The sequence below is a fragment of the Zalophus californianus genome, chromosome 4 (genome assembly GCF_009762305.2).
Source record: "Zalophus californianus isolate mZalCal1 chromosome 4, mZalCal1.pri.v2, whole genome shotgun sequence".
NCBI classification, from domain to species: domain Eukaryota; kingdom Metazoa; phylum Chordata; class Mammalia; order Carnivora; family Otariidae; genus Zalophus; species Zalophus californianus.
In genome coordinates this window covers 67,867,043-67,886,928 of record NC_045598.1, presented here as the reverse complement: position 1 = coordinate 67,886,928, position 19,886 = coordinate 67,867,043, and the positions used below count along the sequence as shown (strand labels likewise).

General features: G+C 37.0%; 1 long non-coding RNA gene across 1 annotated transcript; it reads left to right on the top strand.

The window, feature by feature from the left end:
• Positions 1 to 798: 798 nt before the first annotated feature.
• On the top strand, positions 799 to 19,532 carry LOC113912201. The gene is made up of 3 exons (XR_003516746.2): positions 799 to 1,068; positions 18,656 to 18,680; positions 19,169 to 19,532. It is a non-coding gene; the product is annotated as an uncharacterized LOC113912201 (long non-coding RNA).
• The last annotated feature ends 354 nt before the right edge of the window (positions 19,533 to 19,886 follow it).

Genomic DNA, 19,886 nt, shown 5'->3' with positions numbered 1-19,886 from the left:
CCTGAAAAAGGCACTGACTATGAAAAAAGACAACCCAATAATGGAGAGTTCAAACTGTTCATGTGTACTAATAATGAAATCCACCAAAGTATTTTTCATTCTTTCTACACCCTGACAGTGACAAAAAGGAGCCAACATAACCGCCCCCCCCCCACCCCAGCAGATTAAAAGCAGCTCTTGGTTTTCACTGTAACTATAACCTATGTCTGGTAATAGCCTTTCAGTAGAACTTAAAAAAAAAAAAAAATCAATATTATCACCAATGCATATCTTCTCTGGTTCTAGCCTTGAGAATATAAAATTGTTTTTTATCATGGCTCATTTTAAGGGAAAATGAGTACCATATGTATTTCATATATAGTATTAAAAGAGTTTGAATGAGTGTGTTTGTCAGGTTAACACTTCTGGTTTTAATAAGGAATTCTGTTTTTCAGCCCTCTTTTCGTTGCTCACCTAGGACCTAATCTACCGTCCATACTCTGAAAACAAATCCCCTCCAGTCTGCAAACCTGGGCGGCGCGGGTCCTTGTCGAATCTGCTTTCAACCAGAGGATATGCACCTGAGAAATAGTATTATATTCAGCCTTCACATTATTGTTATCACGCCAAACACATTTAGCTCTGTAAGTAATAATTATTAACATGAATACTAGTTCAGTCTAATTTAGCTCATTAGCAGGATAACGCCTTCGATTTCCAAAGAGGCATCACGACACGCTCATCAGTGGGTAGTACCAGCCTGTTTATTACATCAGCCGTTTCACGTTTGCTCCTCACAGTGGTGGTGGTTGAGTGAACAGAAGCTGAATATCTCACAAAGCTCCAAGAACTTTCTTTTCTGGACTTGAGAGTCTGTGCCAAGAAAGACTCGGGGTCTCACTCATGTGCCGTCACCCTGGCACTGCCTCTGTCGGGAAGACTCGCAAGGATTAAGAAAGCGGTCCCGGGCACGTATTTCGTTAACTGCTCTCCTACCGTTCAGAGTGGCTGCTGCCTGGACAAGTTCCTCCTGTTTGCACACAAGAAATGGCTGGTGCAAACAATCCCATAGAGAGCCGGCCTGGCACAGTGAGTCGGGGCGGCAGTTCAGCTTCGTGCCCGTTCTTAATCCATTTGCTTTACATAAAAGATGGAAAATAGGGCTTTGTTACGTGAACTCGGTCCTCGGGCTCCGTGCAAAGGAGTCCTCTTTCATTCTTTTTTTTTTTTTTTTTTTTTTAACAGTTTTTAACCTCGTAAGGCTTCTTGTTGGGAATCTGGTAATATGATTTCTACCACAATGCAGGCAGGCCCCACATTTACAGTAAATGCATAGGAAACTGTCTGTCAAAATGCTGTCTCTTCTGCTTTGGTGAGAAAGCGCATATGTGAATGGGGCAGAAGGTCAATACAGTGTCGGACGGCAGATGGAGTGGGGAAGAAGGAGCCGGGAAGCAGCTTTTTGTTTGTTCCTAAGAGAGGCGGCATCTTTTTTTTTTTTTTTTTTGGCCATGTTACTGGTGTATTTTTCTCTAAGTGATTTCCCACGAAAGGAAGACAATACACCTTGAGCTGAACGAGGGCTATGTTGTCCCCAAGAGAAGCATAGGCCGCCAGACCTTAAGAAGCAGTTAATGGGGTGTCAGAATTACGAGCAGGCTTGTTGGCTTTGTGTGTTTTTGCGCATCGATCTCCGGTTCATTTTGGCACTTGTGGCCCTCCATTACTCTAGATTTTAATCATTCTGAAACACAGGGATTTGATACCCAAGGAATGTGGCAGTGGTTGAAAGAAAGGAGGAAGCAAAGGGCGACTTTAATCACAATGTGATTTTAGCGGGAGAAGAGGGAAAGAGGAGCTATGATACTGCATACATTAAAAGGTGGAAGAATTGTTCCATTAGTGGATCAAAAATTTCTTGAATTGAGCCTCCAGAAAAAGGGCACATGGGCTGGGAGCATTTTGAGCTTAGTTGTTCAAACTAAGTCCTGAAGCTATTTTGAAACTAATATTTAATATATATTCTTGGTGAATGTTTCACCTTCTAAAGGTTATGTCAGAGGTAGATCTGGAAAATAAATGAAGGAACGGAGTTTGTAACATTTTTGTGAGGTGTCTGTACCCTCATCTGTGGTCCCCACATTGCGCTGGATAAAGTTGGCAGGGCCGGCTTCCGGGGTATACGACCTGGGCACATGGCCTCAGCATTTAATGCTATGCTGTCGCAGTCTTGAAATTCCTAATTTTTTCTTATAATTGTGGACTATGCTTTATTATGAATGGTATAATCAGATGATATAATATGGCATCAGCCAGTGAATGTCTTGTACCGAAATAACTTGTTTCTTCTCCCTTTCTTTAACCCAAATTTGATGCTATTAACCAATTCCATTATTTAAATTGATCATTAAGATTGGAATCAATTTGATTTATCAGGACATATTTCCCATTAATTAGGCTTTCTTTTTAGCCTCTTTCTGTAAACTTCATTCCCCACTCCATTCTTCCTGAGATATAACTGACATAGAACATTGTGTAAGTTTAAGATGTACAATGTGATAATCTGATATGTTATTGTGGAATGTTTATCACAATAAGGTTAGTTAATACATCCATCACCTCACATAATTGTGTTTTATAAGAACATTTAAGACCTACCCTCCTAGCAACTTTCAAGTACATAATAGAGGATTCTTACTGTAGTCACCACACTGAGTATTAGATCCCCGGAGCTCATTCATCTTCTCAGTGGGAATTTGTACACTTGTCCAAAATCCACCCATTTTCTCTATACCCCCAGCCTATTCAGCCCATTTTATTTTCTGTTTCTATGAGCTTGGCTTTTTTTTTTTTTTTTTAGATCCCTATATATGTGATATCATACAGTATTTGTCCTTCTCTGCCTGACTTATTTCCCTTAGCATCATGCCTTCAAGGTCCATCCATGTTGTTGCAAATGGCAGGATTGTCTTTTTTATGGCTGAGTAATATTCCAATGTGTATTCCACATATATCTATGTACTTATGTAGATATGATATCTATCTGTCATATATACAGATACCACATTTTCTTTCTCCACGGTCATTTTGGTTGTTTCCATGTCTTGGCTCTTATGAATAATATTGTCATGGACATAGGGGTGCAGATTTTTTTTGAGATAGTGATTTCATTTTCTTCAGATATATGCCCAGAAGTAGAATTGCTGGCTCATATGGCAGCTCTATTTTTACTTTTTTGAGGAACCTCCATACTGTTTTACTTAATATACATACAAATTCAGATTCCTACGGACAGTGCACCAGGGTTCCCTTTTCTTACAACTTCGTGAACACTTGTTATGTCTTGTTTTTGATAACTGCCTAGAATTCTAACAGGTGTGAGGTGATATCTCAAACAAAATCTCAGTTTTGATCTACATTTCCCTGATCATTGGTGATGTTGAACATCTTTTCATGTACTCTTGGCATTTGTGTCTTCTTTGGAAAAATGTCTAGTCAAGTTGCCTGTCTATCTTTCCCTCAGATGATGATGATGAGAATGGTTATTGAGTTGCATGAGTTCCTTATATATTTTGGATATTAAACCCTTACTGACATATGGTTTACAAACATTTTCTCCCACTGCCTCTTCATTCTGTGAATTGTTTCTTTTGCTGTGCAGAAACTTTTTAGTTTGATGTATGAAAGTCTTAATAATTTTATCTTCAAACTTGTTTTTGAAGTGAACTCCGCCACAATGATGGAGCATGAACAAAACCAGAGGAGATGCATGCAGTACATGTGTCTGTTGTTCCTTATCTCCCATGCATGTAGAGCATTTGTGGTGCCCCAATGGGCACTGAATTCCAGTGTACCTGTAATGTGTGGGAGTTCAGTGGGTTTCAAAGGGAGCACAAGGTAAGGGGTTATGTCACATGAGGTGGTGGTGACGATGATGACAGAGAATGGAACTAAAATATAGGGCAACACATAGTTCTTTTCCTGTTCAACTCTTCCTACTCTTCAGTAAGATACAGACTGTAGCATGTATCAAGGAGTGAAATGAAAATAATTGAGTTAGCTTCCACTGTTCTGGTAACAATAAAATGCATATACATATCTAAGTTACAAAATAAAAATTATGTGACTTCAGTGTTTCCATGTGACTTAAATGCTCTTATATTTGCATTTAAAATGGGCATTGCACAATATAAAATTGAATGGTAAAATTCATGCTAATTTCAAATTTACTTAGAATGGCGTGAAATAGCAAATAAACACCAACGTAAGTCACAAGAATGAGGCTATGGAGGAAAGGAAAAGAAATCTGTGTATTTTAGGACCTTTAATACCACTTTCCCCTGCTTTTTGAATAATATGCCCACATTTTAATTTTGCACAGAACTCCACAAACTATGTAGCTGGCTCTGAAACTAGGAAATATTTCTACCAGGGAAATGGAAAATGGGATGTGTCCCCAAGTACCATAAGGCAAACTTTCCAGCTTTCTAAATTATTTTTATCTTTGAAGGAGTCATTCAATCTTGATCACAACAACAGTAAATGGAACCCCTTCTTTTGGTCTCAAGAATCAACTCAGGCAGCAAACATGTCAGTGCCCTGTCATTGTTCTACTCAACACAGCTCAGTAACTTGATAGCTACCTTTCTGGTTATGACAAATAATGTATGACCAGTTGCTCTGATGTGCTACCTCCTTCGTGAGGAACAAGATGAATGGCCATCGTACAATGTGAAAGGGAGGACTTGAAAGAAGCACACTTCCAGAACATGCAGTCACTGAGGAGAATGTCACTAATTAGAAGCCAAGGAACAAACAATTTGTAAATTAATTAGCAAATGAACAATGCCCTAGAAGCCCCAAATAGTTAATTTACCCACTAGAAGATAAGCCATTTACCCACCTACGTTGGTAAAATCGGTCCCTTAATAGAATTTCTTAATGCTAGTGTGTCCGTGTAGAACTTTCCTATCAATATTAAGCCTCTTTCTCTTGAAGAGAAAATGCAGAGGGGCTCCCTCTCCAGGGGAGTATTTAGTTCTCATATTCCTCAGCTTCTGCCATTGGTCCCCCAGCAACTGATCAAATCAGCACATCTCACCTGTGCCTCCTGTCATCTCAACTTTGACCACTTTCTCTAAAAAAACAAGCAACTCTTTCCCCTTGCTATCTGAATTTTTTTTTCAATTGCACTTAACTTTTTCTGACACATTATATATGGTACTTGTTTTGTTCAGTGTCTTGTCTTCTCCTAATAATATAATTGGCCAAAGCAAAGTCTTCATTTTTTGTTCACTGCTGTATCCCCAGAGCCTAGAACACTGCCTGACTGGCATAGGTCCTCTATGAATTAGGAAATATTTCTAACAGGGAAATGGGAAATGGGATGTATCCCCAAGTACCATAAGGTAAACTTTTCAGCTTTCTAAATTATTTCATCTTTGATGAAAAGGGGATGGGAGAAGAGAAGGAATGGTTGAAGGTCAAAGAAGTTCGGGAAAGACTAGATTAAACAAAACACAACCATCTTCTTTATTGCAGGACTTAATAGGCCTTTGATAGGTCAATGTTCATTGTCAATCTCTAACAGAGATAGAATGTACAAGTCAATTGGACCCTAGGACATGTTTTTTTCCCACTTAGAACAAGTATTCTTTGGAAGACATTTTGGGAAATGTCATCTTAAGTGGTAATTTATTGACCTCACAGAATTTTAAATGAACATTTTACCAGAGTAAATCTACCTCTTCCCTTCAAGTTCTTAATATTTTATGAACCAGCCTTTCTTGGGCTGATTAGAAAGGTGCTGCTGTTGGGGTCCTGCTCTTTCCAGACTCATTATATTCTTCCTGTCACACTAAAAGAAGTTTACTCTTAACCTGTATTTGATACAAATGCCACAGTCTTGGTTACTGTGCCCTACTGTTTTCTGCATTTCCTATAACTGCATGCTCATCAGTCTGCATCTCTCAGAATAGCAACAGAAATTCCCCCAGGCAGAAGGAAAGGACCCATTCCACCTGTAATGATCTTTAGCACAATTAAGGCCCATCTTGTGCATAATGTGGTGCTTTCTAAATGATTTTAATGAAAATGGCATAATGATATTGATCCCATATTAATGAACAGAAACTGAGGTAGATGTAAGAAAGTAAAAATAAAATAAAATGAGAAGTTAGGATTTCTCAATTCCAGGCTTCAGGATCCCATTGTTGTAATTGATGTTCATGTTGAAACAGAGACATGCTCTGTACCTAGATGAGTGAACCAAAATACTAACACGGTAAGGCATACAGTACACCCTCAGAACAGAGTGTGAACTATTACTGAAGCCAGATGTCAAGTTATAGCAGCCGAAATAACTTGCATTGCACTCTCAACACACACAGAAGCTGAACCAGACAGTTAGTAAAAATAATATAGCAGAAATATTGCAGAATGGTATACAAATAAGTTATGAGGAGGGACTTCTAGACAAATCATCAGATGTCTTTGCTAAAACCCACAAAAATTTACTCATAATTTGAGGGCTAAAATGCTGCATTTGTGTAAAGAAGTGAACAGAATAAATTTTATAAATATAAATACTTTCATATTGGCATTTCTCTAATATGGGCATCAAATCTATCCTTGAACAATTAACATTGAAGCAGCAGTGAACTTTGCCCCAGAGACTAATCCTGAGGGTACTAATGAGCACCTCTAGTTTCTAGGACAAAGGGTATGACTTCAATACATAGGAATTTTTGATCTAGCTTGAACATATTACCATCAATTGAAGACCCACCACTTTGAGATTTTACTATAATTGAAGTTAGTATGTTTATATTAGTTCCCTTCTGATAGAGTTAAATTATTAATTCTGAATATCAACTAGTTTTGGGGGGTAGGGGTTCTATTTTTTTTTAAGAAACTTACTTTTTTATTTTTGTGAAATATATATGTGTAACATAAAATTTACCACTCTAGCCATTTTTAAGTGTACAGTGAAATTAAGTACATTCATTGTTCTGCCGGCTATCGCCACCAACCTATCTCCAGAATTTTTCATCAACCCAAACTGAAACTCCATACTCATTAAACTATAATTCCTCATTCACCCCCTTCCCAGCCCCTGATAACCACTATTCTACTTTCTGTCTTTATGAATTGATTATTCTAGTTATCTCATATACGTGGGATCATACAATATTTGTCCTTTTGTGTCTGGCTTATTTCACTTTGCAGAAAGTCTTCAAGGTTCGTCCATGTTGTAGCTTGTGTCAGAATTTTATTTTTTTGGAAGGCTGAATAATACTCCATTTTATGTATATGCCACATTTTGTTTGTCCATTTCTCTGTAGATGGATATTGTTTCCACCTTTTGGTTATGGTGAATAACGCTACAATGAACATTGGTGTACAAATATCTCTTCAAGTTCCTGCTTTCAATTCTCCTGCATATATACTGAGACATGGAATTGCTAGATCATATAGTAATTCTGTGTTTAGTTTTTTGAGGACCACCATACTGTTTCTGCAGTGGCTACGCCATTGTGCATTCCCATCAACAATGTACAGGGCTTCAGTTTCTCCACATCTTCGCCACCACTTGTTTTCTGTTGTTGTTGTTTGATAATGGCCATTTTAGTGGGAAACCTTGCTTCACCTTTATGTTTCATAAATATTTTTCTTCATTTTGCCTAAAACTCTAGATATGATTTCTAAGTTACCGATACTGAATTGAGATTATTTTTCAGTCCAAAAACATATTATTCCGTCTTTCTCACCAGATCTATTAGTTTGGTTCAAGACAGCATAGTAATACTCTATGTGTCGTAACAGGGATTATGTGTATGTGTGTGTAATTGATTACTATCATGTTACTTGTTTTTGGTATGTTATCAATACTTACTGGCATAAGAATAATGAAAGTGAACATAAAACTACTATCATAATTATAAAAAAGGTAGTCCAAACACTTTCTTTCAACACTTGATTTTGTGGGTATTTGTAGAAGTGGTGGGTTTTGTTTTGGGGCTCACTAGTGATGCAATCAATATACCTCTTTTTAACTTTTTGCATTCAGGTCAACATTATGCTGCCTCACACAAGCTTTATAAATATGGATGCTTTCTGCCTGCGAGGTTCTCACAAGGGCATAGATTCTAGGCTCCAATGATGAAACATTACCTTTGTTAGAACCAACACCAGCAAGATGCTCCTGTTAAATAAGACAAACAGGTAGCTTGACGTTTTGTGATAATTTTAACAATTGGGGTCAAGTCCATTCCCTCTTCTAAATTAAGTGCAAGGAGATTCATCACCCCGGCCAATAATTTCATGGCAGGTCATGCGGACCTCACCACATAGGCTCCTGCGATCATGTGTGTGAATCATAGCATTTATGCTGCCTAAGGTGCTGGCATATGAAAGCACAGCCTAGACCCAGCTGATTAAGCTGTAGCATAAAACAACACTTCAGTAGTCAGGAGCATGACAGCCCACAATGGTTTATTGGACCAAAGAGTATAACATTGTAATTTACTTCTCTAATACATGTCATGTTCTCTCTTATTGTTTCCCCTTATGGAGTGAAATATGTAGGTAAGAGATTGCTGTACAAGCTTCATGTGTTATGCCCCTCCAAAATTAGAGGGTAACAAACTGTCTTTATTATCCTGTGCCTTTGGTAAGCTGCCACAAATCACAGAAACCACTGCAGGTGAGCATCTAGTGGTTTAAAAAGTCAAGGCAAACTAAAAGACTTCATGTGTCTGCCTGAAGCTATTTTTGAACTACAGTGCAGCTAGACACAATTATTATACTTCCTGGCCCTTCCTTTTTATTGTACGCTCCTAGCCATTTTTTTCATTCTTATTGACAGGAAACCAGGATTTATGAAGTCTGGCTCAATGCAAATATTTAAAGACTTAATTTTTTTTCCCTCTCCCAAAACATAACAAAATAAGTTGAATGATGTTTTGGTGAGTTTATTTTTCTTTTTAAGCTGGAATTCATGGCTGTTCTCCAGCTGAGAATGGCACTAGTCACAGATAATTTAAAGAGAATAGCTTGCTTGTTTGTCAAGCAAACATGTGTAATCTGATGAAATTATTAATGTCATAGTGTTAACTCTCTTCTCATAAATACAGTTAACAGTGCTGACACTGCAATTATATTTGAATGTTCCGGCTCTTTGCTTATTCGCTCAATCTGCCAGTCCAGTATGGGGGAGACAGATTGTGGTGGGCACTTGACAATGCACAGAAGAGATATAAACCTCTTCTGATTAAACCTTGATGAAAGATTAAACGGTTCTGAATGCTTGCCAGATTCTTGTGATATGACATTTTTAACCAATGGTAATAAAGTTCTATTCAACAGAGGTTTTTGAAAAAAGATTATAGGGATGACATACATTGCATGTGTGTGTGTGTGTGTGTGTGTGTGTGTGTGTATCAACATATATCATATGTACCTATGCATATGTTACATAGAGTAAGAAACAGCACGGTCACCTCTTACCTTGGATTCAAATTTTATAAACAAGATAATATCATTTCTGATACTGGACAGCTTTTTACAGCTGTTTTTTTTTTTTCTAATAGAAATGAAACAACACATCCTTGAACATTACCAATATTATCGTCCTCTGTGGTCTTCAGTCTCCCAATGTAATAGCTGCTCACAATATCCCCTTCAAGTTACGTAGTCCCTACTTTTATTCTGTAAAATTCTTATTGGATTTTTACCATACCTATTCCGTCAGTAGTCAAAAATGAGAAAAGATTTAGTGTATGCACTAATCTTGTTATTGTTAAACTTAGTTCACATCTTTTCATTGTTGGCTTTGGATCAAATGAAAATGGACTGGTTCATAATAATGGCCAACAATTATATAGCATTTACTATGTCCCAGTAGCGTTCTAGCACTTTATACACTTTAAATCATTTCATCTTTACATGCTGTAGCTACTAGTATTTTCCTCCTTTTCAGATGAGGAGACTGAGGCCCAGAAAGGTTAAACAACTTGCTTAAAGTTACACAGCTAATAACAAATCGAGCTGGAAATTGAATACAGATCTGTTACAGCATAAAGTTGTCATCAAACTGTAGACTGATTCCTAAAATTCATAAAATAATTATAGTGTATATTTTAAAAACCTATAGCATTATGGACCGATAATTATTAGTGCTCATATTAAGAAGTGCACTGAACCGAAAAGTTTCTTTAAATAAAAAAAAAGAAAAAAGGAAAGAAAAAGTTCTTGCATTTCAATACTCCAGTGCCTGGAGCAAATGTATCCACTAAATGTGAAGGAAATGGGGAACCCAGACAGGTTGAACCTAGCTACCTAGACCTTTTTGTTGACTTACTTGGAGCAGATAAATTGAAATAATAAAGAAAACTGGCAGCTTTCTACACCCTGTTATTACTAAAACCTTGTTGCAAATTCAGAAAGAACCTATGCAAGTCATTCCCGGCCCTTTTGTTCTCTATATTTGTTACAGAAATTGCATAGTTGTGCTTTCTCTTTTCTACCGACATGCTGCAAAACTTGTGTGAGAAAAGATCATTTTAGGAGGATGGAGAGGGTTTTAAAAATAGTGAATAGAAGAAAAGAACTTTGTGTCAGGTAGAAAGGCAAGGACAGAGCAAATTCGCCAAAGCGGGAAAAAAATTGTTTTCTTTTTTAATTGTGCTAAACAGTTGTTTCCCTCTCTGAAAGTTCATTATATTTATTTGTCATCAGGGTAATTGAGCTACACTTGTTGCTAAGTCTGTTGCTTGCCTCCTGATGAACGGATTCATTAAGTTCATTTCTAATCTCTGTCTTCTAAATTCAATAAGCACTATAAAATTTCTTTCCTTGTATGGGAATTCTAAGGTCTTTTTTTTTCCTCAACAGCTTGAATTCCTGTATTCTGATTAAGATAGATGAAGTATTTGCATTCTATCCATATTCATAATCTTCTTTCAGAGTCAACCTAAAATACCACATTTGTTGCCCAGGCAGACACAGGCAATGTGTTACGATGGCTCTGTAGCTTTTTGTTTGGATGGATAAGGACCTAACCCTCTTCAAATGCAACAGAAGAGGTGGTCACTAGGTGAATTCAGGCTGTTAAGAAACCAGAACAATCATTGCGTCTTTTGTGTGTGACAGAAACTGTAATTAATGATTTCCCCCCTTTTTTGCTCAAGAGAAAAAAGAGAGATGTGCAGTTGACAGACATTTTATTAATAGTTTCTGCCAACTTGCCATGCATAAAAGGTTTTATTGGTTGCAATGCCAGTGTAAGAAAAGTTCTTTTTGATGAAATGTTCAAGATGGCTGTTTTATGGGTGAAAAATGAAGACAATCTGTCTACCGACATTGAAAGTTTGGGTTTCAATAATAAAATTAAAACTATTGTGACATTTCCTATTGTGTTATTTAACCATCTGCCTCCTACTGGTCCAATCAATGATAACATTACCTAGGTCCTCTCTAGTTAACAAGAAGACCTGCCAATATGGTGTCTCATGGTTAATTTACGAGGAGATTTATTATTGATTAAGGTGTTTATATATTTAGTGACTGCTGTTCCTCCTATAAAGGGGAAAAACTTTAGTCTCGTGTTTGAGGGTTAAATATTCAGCTTGACAAAAAAATGGCTGTTTGTATCCCTTTAGTAACTAAAAATCTATGGACAGTACAAGAACGCAAAAAGGGATCTATACCAATGACAAGCTCTGATCAGGTGTGTAGCATAGGACTCTAAATAAGCACCTATTGTTTTCTTGCTTAGCATTTCATTAAAAGCACATCTCCCAAAAGGTTTTTTTCTGAATATTGGCACATTAGATCCATAGTTACCTGAATTAGAATTTTTCCCCTTTTAAAATTGTTTCATGCAAGTTTTTATTTAGAGTAGATGTGTTGTTTTAATGATTTCTGCTCATCAATCAAGAGGGGGAAAAACACATTTTACCACATGGATTCACGATAAAGCAATGAAGGTGCTTCACTCTAGTTCGTTTAATCCTCCATTACACAAGGGTGAGAAGAAAAGGGATATTCAATATTTTAATAAGTCTTTGGACTTTGCTGCAGCCCAAATGGAATTTAATCAAGAGATGTGAAGGATAAGGTACTAAAGCATTCTAATCATTGCATTGACCAACTTGCAATTATACTTGCTTTATTTTACTTATAATCATCATTATTAATTTAAACAACCTTCAGTATTTGCCCATACCTTTTACAAACTTTAATTTTTTTTAAAGTCTTAAATATCTCACATTTTGGAAGAAGGCAGGCAGCTGGAAATGTGCTCTTTGCACATTGATCTTCAAGCAGTCATTCCATTTCTCTGGGAATTTTTATGTAAGCTCCCTTATTGGGAATATGCTAATGACATCCGCCATGATTACTGATTTTCTTTGAATCGTTATTCCTCTGTGGGCAAAGCAATCAGAAAGGGAGAACAGGAGATTTCTTTCTTGCTTGTGTGCCTTCTTCAACCATCTGCTCTATCCTGATTCATTTGAATACGATCTGCAGTTTTTAGATCCTTTGCTCTGACATTCGGAGGCATTTGAAAGCTTAAAAGGAGTTAATAGTTATCTATCTATGTCACAAATGTGGTTCTCTGATGTGTTCTGAGTGCAAACTTGCCTACCCAGGGTTTACATGGGCAGATTAATTTTGTTAAGTAAAAAAATGGTAACGCAGGTTAGCATCTTCATTATATGGGATGTGTAGTTCTGAACACTTTTATTATTAATGGCCTTGAGCTCAGGCATTGAAAAAAAAAGTAACTTTAATACTTTGTATTAAAACAAAGTATTCCAGGAAAAGAATTGTTGATTCTAAATTTCTCAAGGTAAAGAAAAAGTAAAACTGAGGAACTGAATAGAGAGTGAGAGAGAGTGAGAAGAGAGCAAATTTGTAAAAAAAAAAAGTCATGATGTACACTTTTTAGGGTAACATTTGTAGGAATTCAGACTAGAATTCCAGATTAAGAATGAAAACTTCTGGGGCGCCTGGGTGGCTCAGTTGGTTAATCGACTGCCTTCGGCTCAGGTCATGATCCTGGAGTCTCGGGATCGAGTCCCACATCGGGCTCCCTGCTCGGGAGAGAGTCTGCTTCTCCCTCTGACCCTCCCCCCTCTCATGCTCTCTCTCTCAAATAAATAAATAAAATCTTAAAAAAAAAAAAAAGAATGAAGACTTCTGGGTGCCCGCTCATACCCCGCCACCAAAGTGTGATTTACTGTCTCTTAGGAAAGTTACTTAATTTCTCTGGGCTTCTGTTTCCTCTGCAGTGACATGAAATGAATGTCAGAGGTGATATTTAAGGTTTCCTCCACCAGTAAAATTGTGTGATCATATTATTTATTCCCATGAAACACACTGCAGGTGATGGGAAAGTTACTTTATGGATTTGGTTTTCGCATGGGCATTTGATCTTGCCCAGGGAAAAGCCATTTCAAAATAAATCATTCACCTTCAGAAGAGGGGCTCCGAGGCTTCTGATTACACTTTTAAACATGATGAGTATGCACGAAATTTTAAAAATGGGACACCATATCTTGCTTCAGTTTACATGGATTGGGTAAATTGCTAAGGATGTTGCTGATTGATAGAAGCAAGTCTTCCACTTCAGTGAGTGAAAATCAGCAAGATTCTGACACCCCTAGCAAAACAGAGCTAACTTAATATGCAGAATTGCCATTTAGGCAAGAGAGTTTGCAAAACTTGATGATATTAGGTCAGTGAACATTGTCAAAACATGAAGGAGACGTGAGTTTGGGAATGTTGACACTCTCTTGGTATTCAGCTCATTTAAAAGTGAAGAGAGCTATTAATGTAAAATAGTTTCAGAAAGCTCCTCAGTCTTGTCCTTCTCACCCAATAATTCCTCTTATTTTCTCCACATCAAGAATGAGGTGGAGAACAACCCAACTGCCCCTGTCTTTTACACAGTTATGAGATTTTTGAACAAGTATATAGCATCTACTGACCCTCACTTCTGATGAGCCTGCTGGCTTGTGCTGTGAACGACCACTGACCACTCCCTCCACCTTATAAATGTAATTCTTCTGATTCTGTCTGTTTTCTCTGGCAAACATTACTGATTTGTGTCCTGATTTCTGTGGGATAGTTCTGGCGTGTTATAAACTGAGTGGCAAAGCCAAGACTTAAATAGAAATTACTTCACTGATGTGTTTCAGCTGACCAGAGACAAACTCATGCCCAAAATAATCTCCACTCCCTTCCTTCCACATATCCCAACAAAGGGAAGAAACATACAGCCACTGTCTTCTTTTTTTTTTTTTTTTGATGTATTATACAAATAGAACGCTTTTGAGAAATAGGACTAAAAATAGAGCACAAGCATATCTTAATATTTCATGAGATAATATTTCAAAGGCCTGAAATTAAAGATAGGCAGGTAGCCAGTGATATATGGAGAGAAATGTTTATTTCTCGGCCTATGCTTGATGGACAGCAAATATTTTTTCGCTAGTAGTTCAGCTTTTGGTTACTGTAATACACTGTCTTATAATTGTGACATGCTGGGCAACCTGATATTGCATCTGCTTAGCTATCAAGCTATGGCATTTACTTTTTTAGGATTTTGTTTGTTTGCTTGCTCCTGAAATACAGTTTGTAGATCTCCTTGATGTTGATGATTTTGCCTCTTGTAATGATTAGAGCATATAACATTTAGATGTTGTTATTTCTCACTAGCGGTAGGCTTATATATATAGATATATTGTTTAAAATGAATTTTTATTTCTTTTTTGCAAGTTTTATCACTTACATATATTTTATATTTCTTTCTAGATTAAAAAATATGCATTACATATTCAATGTCAGAAGAGATCGTAATCCAAATAAGTCATTTTATACTACTCACATACTCTTCTATTGTGCCTCCCCGCCCCCCGCCAATGCCCTTCCTGTTCTGTTTCTGGATGAGGAAGAAATCCAGAAAGGAAGTCTATTCATCAGTTCCTACATCAGCAAATTTTGGATCTACGTCAGCAGCGCACTCTATCCACTGCACTCAGCACATCAGAACAGTATCTGGATGGCAATATTAAATGCCTTGCTGTTTAAAATGTCTTTCTGAACTCAGATTATTGAACATTATATCCAATTTTGAGGATGATTTTATTCACATGAAATCAGTTTTTCCAAGTTTAGAAACGAAGCATTCTTAGTCTGAATATCGCACAGTGATGATTTTCAATGATTAGAAACACATTCATACTATAGCACGTCTGGGCCCAAGAAGCCCTCATTTACAGCCCATTTTTCTCTAGCAACAATCTAAGTATTTCTAGGTTGTATTACATTTCTCATTCCCATGTGCTCTCGGTCAATAGACTGTCATTATCAGAATAAAGTTCTTTACATTTAACTGAATTTTGAACTTATGAAAGATACACAAATCTACTTGAAAGTTGATAAGAAAAAGTGAGTAGAATTTAAACTGTTCTTCACTTCTTTGGTCATTTTACAAAGACATTTATGTAAAAATGCCTTTTATGTATTTCCACATTTATCTTTTTCTTCCCTTTTTTTAATTAGTTCAAACCACCTATGCAAAGTCATGAGAGTTTTCAACCTATTAGGTAAATAATAAAATATTATTGGAAAAGATGGAAGGAATACCACTGGAGATTGCAGTTTTATATCCTCCTGGAAACAAACAGAACGCATGGACTCTTTACCGAAATATTTCACTGAATTGAATAAAGATATTACCATGTGTAGCTAGAAAAACCCCAGCAATTTGAAAGTATTTGTGAGGGAAAATACTTTATACTGACATTTGTGTACATTTTTCTGTATCTCTTACACCCTGACCATTTTTCAAGTAAATGTTTATTCAGAAAACCTCTGCCTCAACTCTGGAGTATAACCTTAAATGATCATAGGAATTGACAGTGTTATGGAATATACAACTTCAGCTCCTTTTTACCTCAGCAATATTCCCTATTTTCTAATATATCTTTAAATGGACTTATATTGCTAGAACTTCAGATGTGATTAAGCCCCTTTTGTTTTTCATTTATTTATTTATTCAGCTTTAAATTGATATAACTATTAGCCCTCCCCGTTACTTCTTTTTTTTTTTTTTTCCTCCCCGTTACTTCTATCTGGTAACCTTATCACATCCTGCTTCCTTTCTAAAGTCTTTTTTTTTTTTTAAGATTTCTTTATTTATTTTAGAGAGAGAGAGTGCATACGAGTGTGTGGGGGCAAGGGGCAGAGGGAAAGGGAGAAACTTGAGCAGACTTCGGGCTCAGCGTGGAACCCCTCCAGGGGCTTGATCTCATAACCCTGAGATCAGGACCTGAGCTAAAAGCAAGAGTCCGATGTTTAACTGACTATGCCACCCAGGCACCCCTCCTTTCTAAAGTCTTAAGACACTATTTTTTTAAAGATTTATTTATTTGAGAGAGAGAGAGAGCAGGAAAGGGGTAAAGGGAGAGGGGGAGAGAGAAAGACCCAAGCAGACTCCAGGCTGAGCACAGAGCTCCATGTAGGGCTCGATCTCACAACCCTGAGATCATGACCTCAGCCAAAATCAAGAGTTGGATGCTTAATCAACTGAGCCACTCAGGTGCCCCAAAAGTTTTAAGATACTTTCAAACAGGTGTACATTTTGATGAAGTTACTTTCCCCCTGTTGAATTAATAATCACAAGCTAGAATTAAAAACTAAATGAGATTTAGAAATGAAATTAGAAATTTATCATTTGTAAATCTGCCAAACATGAGGTAGGTTTTCTAACTCAGATAGGCAAAGCATGAGAAACACATCTCTGTGTTGACTAAAGGAACAAAAGGCAATGAAGGAAGATTTCTATAACTCTGGAAGTGAGAAATGAATTCAGAGTTATACATGGCACTTGGGAAAAAAAAGAAATAATGATATATAACTTGATAGCATTTTAAATAATTTGCATCAGCACTATACACTTTATGGAAGTTTTATCAATTTGAAGTAGATATTCTGCATTGATCTATAAATAATTGGACTTCACTTTTAAAATTTCAGAACATGCATAGTTTTTTTCATCCAAATAGCTAATACTTATTACAAAGATGTTCATGTTTTATGATTCTCTTTTGGATTGCCTTCAGAGGCAATTTATGAACCATACAAAAAGATCTGTTCTTTTTTTTTTTTTAAGATTTTATTTATTTGAGAGAGAGCACGAGCAGGGTGAAGGGCAGAGGAAGAAGTAGACTCCATTGAGCAGGAAGCCTGATGTAGTTCTAGATCCTAGGACTCTAGGATCATGACCTGAGCTGAAGGCAGGCGCTTAACCCACTGAGCCAAGCAGATGCCCCAGATCAGTTCTTTTCAACCAATGAGCCATGTGCTAGAAATTGATACAGAATGATGACAATAGCTTGATTCCTGACCTTGAGAAGCTCATGGTCTAGAGTGAAGATCAGCGTTATAAACAGATGACGCCAATAAAGTACAGTGACGGTCAAGACAAGGATGTGCACATATGGGTTTTGGTTACACATGCATCATTTGGTTTGTTTTTTCATCTGATTCACTGAACAAGGGTACGAGTAACTCTTACCTGTTTTCAAAACCAAAGTCCTCTCAGAAATTACAATCTCCTCCCGTTGAGGATGTTCAAAGGAAAGATTTTGGCATGTTTTCCTAAGAAAGTTAGCACAGTGGTTTAAATACAGAGGGCATTAAAAAACTATCGAGGCTGCACATGCTCACGTAGCATGAGGAGGGTGTTGTACGGAGGGGAGAGGTGCTGGCTCAGTAGATGTCTAATCTCACGTGGAGGTTAACTCTGAGTCTTTACTTTTACGTGCTGATGGTCTTTGATCTTCAGTCACTCACTTGATTCATCATTTATACATGATTCATTGATAGGTGAATCAGGCTGGACTGCTAATCAATGTTTACTTGAGTGGATCTGATTCTCTCTTTCCCAAATGTTTGTGTATTCATCATGGAAGCAAGGGCAGTGTTTCTCGGCAACCTTCTAATGCTGAAAGGTCACAAGACTCTTCAGTACTTGTTGATACCTGTGTGTACTCGACAGCAATGCTGTCTAAGAAATTATCATTTCCCTAGGAGACTTGCGTTCATTGCTCTTGAGGCATCCTAGAAACATCTTTTTAAAAATAAAAATATTTCATTTAAAGCAAGGCACAGAAATACCATTTAGACCATATAAAGGAACATTTTGATGTTCATGTTTTTATTCTGCTTCATTTTCAAATACACTTCAAAGTATACCATTTTAATATGTGACAGAAAACTTTTATCATAAACAGATTTCTGAAATTACTTAAAATTTTAAAACAGGAGCAATATGGACACTCTAGGCTTTTTATTTGAGGTAATTATGCCTTTTTTTAAAGATTATTTATTTATTTGAGAGAGCGAGAATGAGAGAGAGAGAGCACATGAGGGGGGGGTCAGAGGGAGAAGCAGACTCCCCGCTGAGCAGGGAGCCCGATGCGGGACTCGATCCCAGGACTCCAGGATCATGACCTGAGCCAAAGGCAGTCGCTTAACCAACTGAGCCACCCAGGCGCCCCTAATTATGCCTTTTCAAGTAACCTCTTCTTATAGACCTTTATATTTCCCCCTCTAAATTCTTCTGATCTTGAGAATTCCCTAATGATTTTTCTTTTTTCCCTAGTTTCTAATGACTGAATGCCACTAAGGTAGGTAAACTTATTTTCATTCTTCAAGCATATTTTTTCCCCATTTCAATTCCTTGCTTTTCTTCTTTAGACTCAATTTCTTAGCCTAAGCTGAACTAACACTGTTTTATTGAGGAACATTTGGATATTATAGTTTGTCATATCTTTCAGGGCATATTGTATATTTATTCTTTTATGAAGCTTTCTGTTTTTCTTCTGAATTTGTCCTCTAGATTTGGTTTCGGGTGTAATTACTAAAACAAAACAGAACTAGATTTTTCAGACATTTTATGGGTATAATCTGTCATTTGCTTATACTGACTTTACTCCAATTTCCATTATGGAAAGGGTATCTGAGATATGCAAACTTTCCAGTTTTAAAGAAGAACAAATAAATGCTATTTGGGCATTTCAAAATTGTTTTCTTAGTATAGTACGTGGAAAGATGGAAAATCATGGCAACAGAATACATTTTCTCTTCTAAGATGGCTATTTTTTTTCCTTTTAAGAGGTTTTGTGCCAGGCTGTCCTCTTTGTGAAGTAAAGAATGAAAATGGTGTCTGCACTGTGGACAAGATAACCTACTCTACAGAGTTCATAATGGAAATTCAACCGAACCACATCATAGTTAAGGAAGAAAAACTAAACGTGGCTCTTCCTGCTACTGATTTTATCCAGCAGTAAAGAGAAATCCTTGCAAGTGCTGTTTACACAGTATGAAATCCTTACTGAGTCATAGTGGAGCATGTCTGCTATCTGACCCAGGCTTTAGGGCTCCTTAAACACCTGTGGATTTATGGAGTTCAAATGTCTACAAGGGCATGTGTGGAAGTTCATTCAGAAACCTGGAGCCCAAATAAAATGATCTGATGACATGGACAAGCTGTCTCATTCCTCTGTAGTCCAATCAGTCTTTTGAACTAGAAAAGAGATTAAGATTTAAGAATGTATTCTTTAAAAAAAAAAGCTCTTTAAAGAATCAGATTTAACAAGGAGATGTAGATGCATTTTTTTATTTTGTTGTGTGATTTTGATCAATTAATCTTTAAATTTATTTTTAAATTTAAATTTATTAAAGCCAGATCATCAGGGGATTTAGTCCCCCCACATTATGCGTGTATAAGTAGCCCCCGGCAGGGATACACAAACATCTGGTGAGGGAACTGGCCCTTTTATACTGAAGACCCACACAATTTAAAACATGAAAATCTATACCCTTTAGAAACT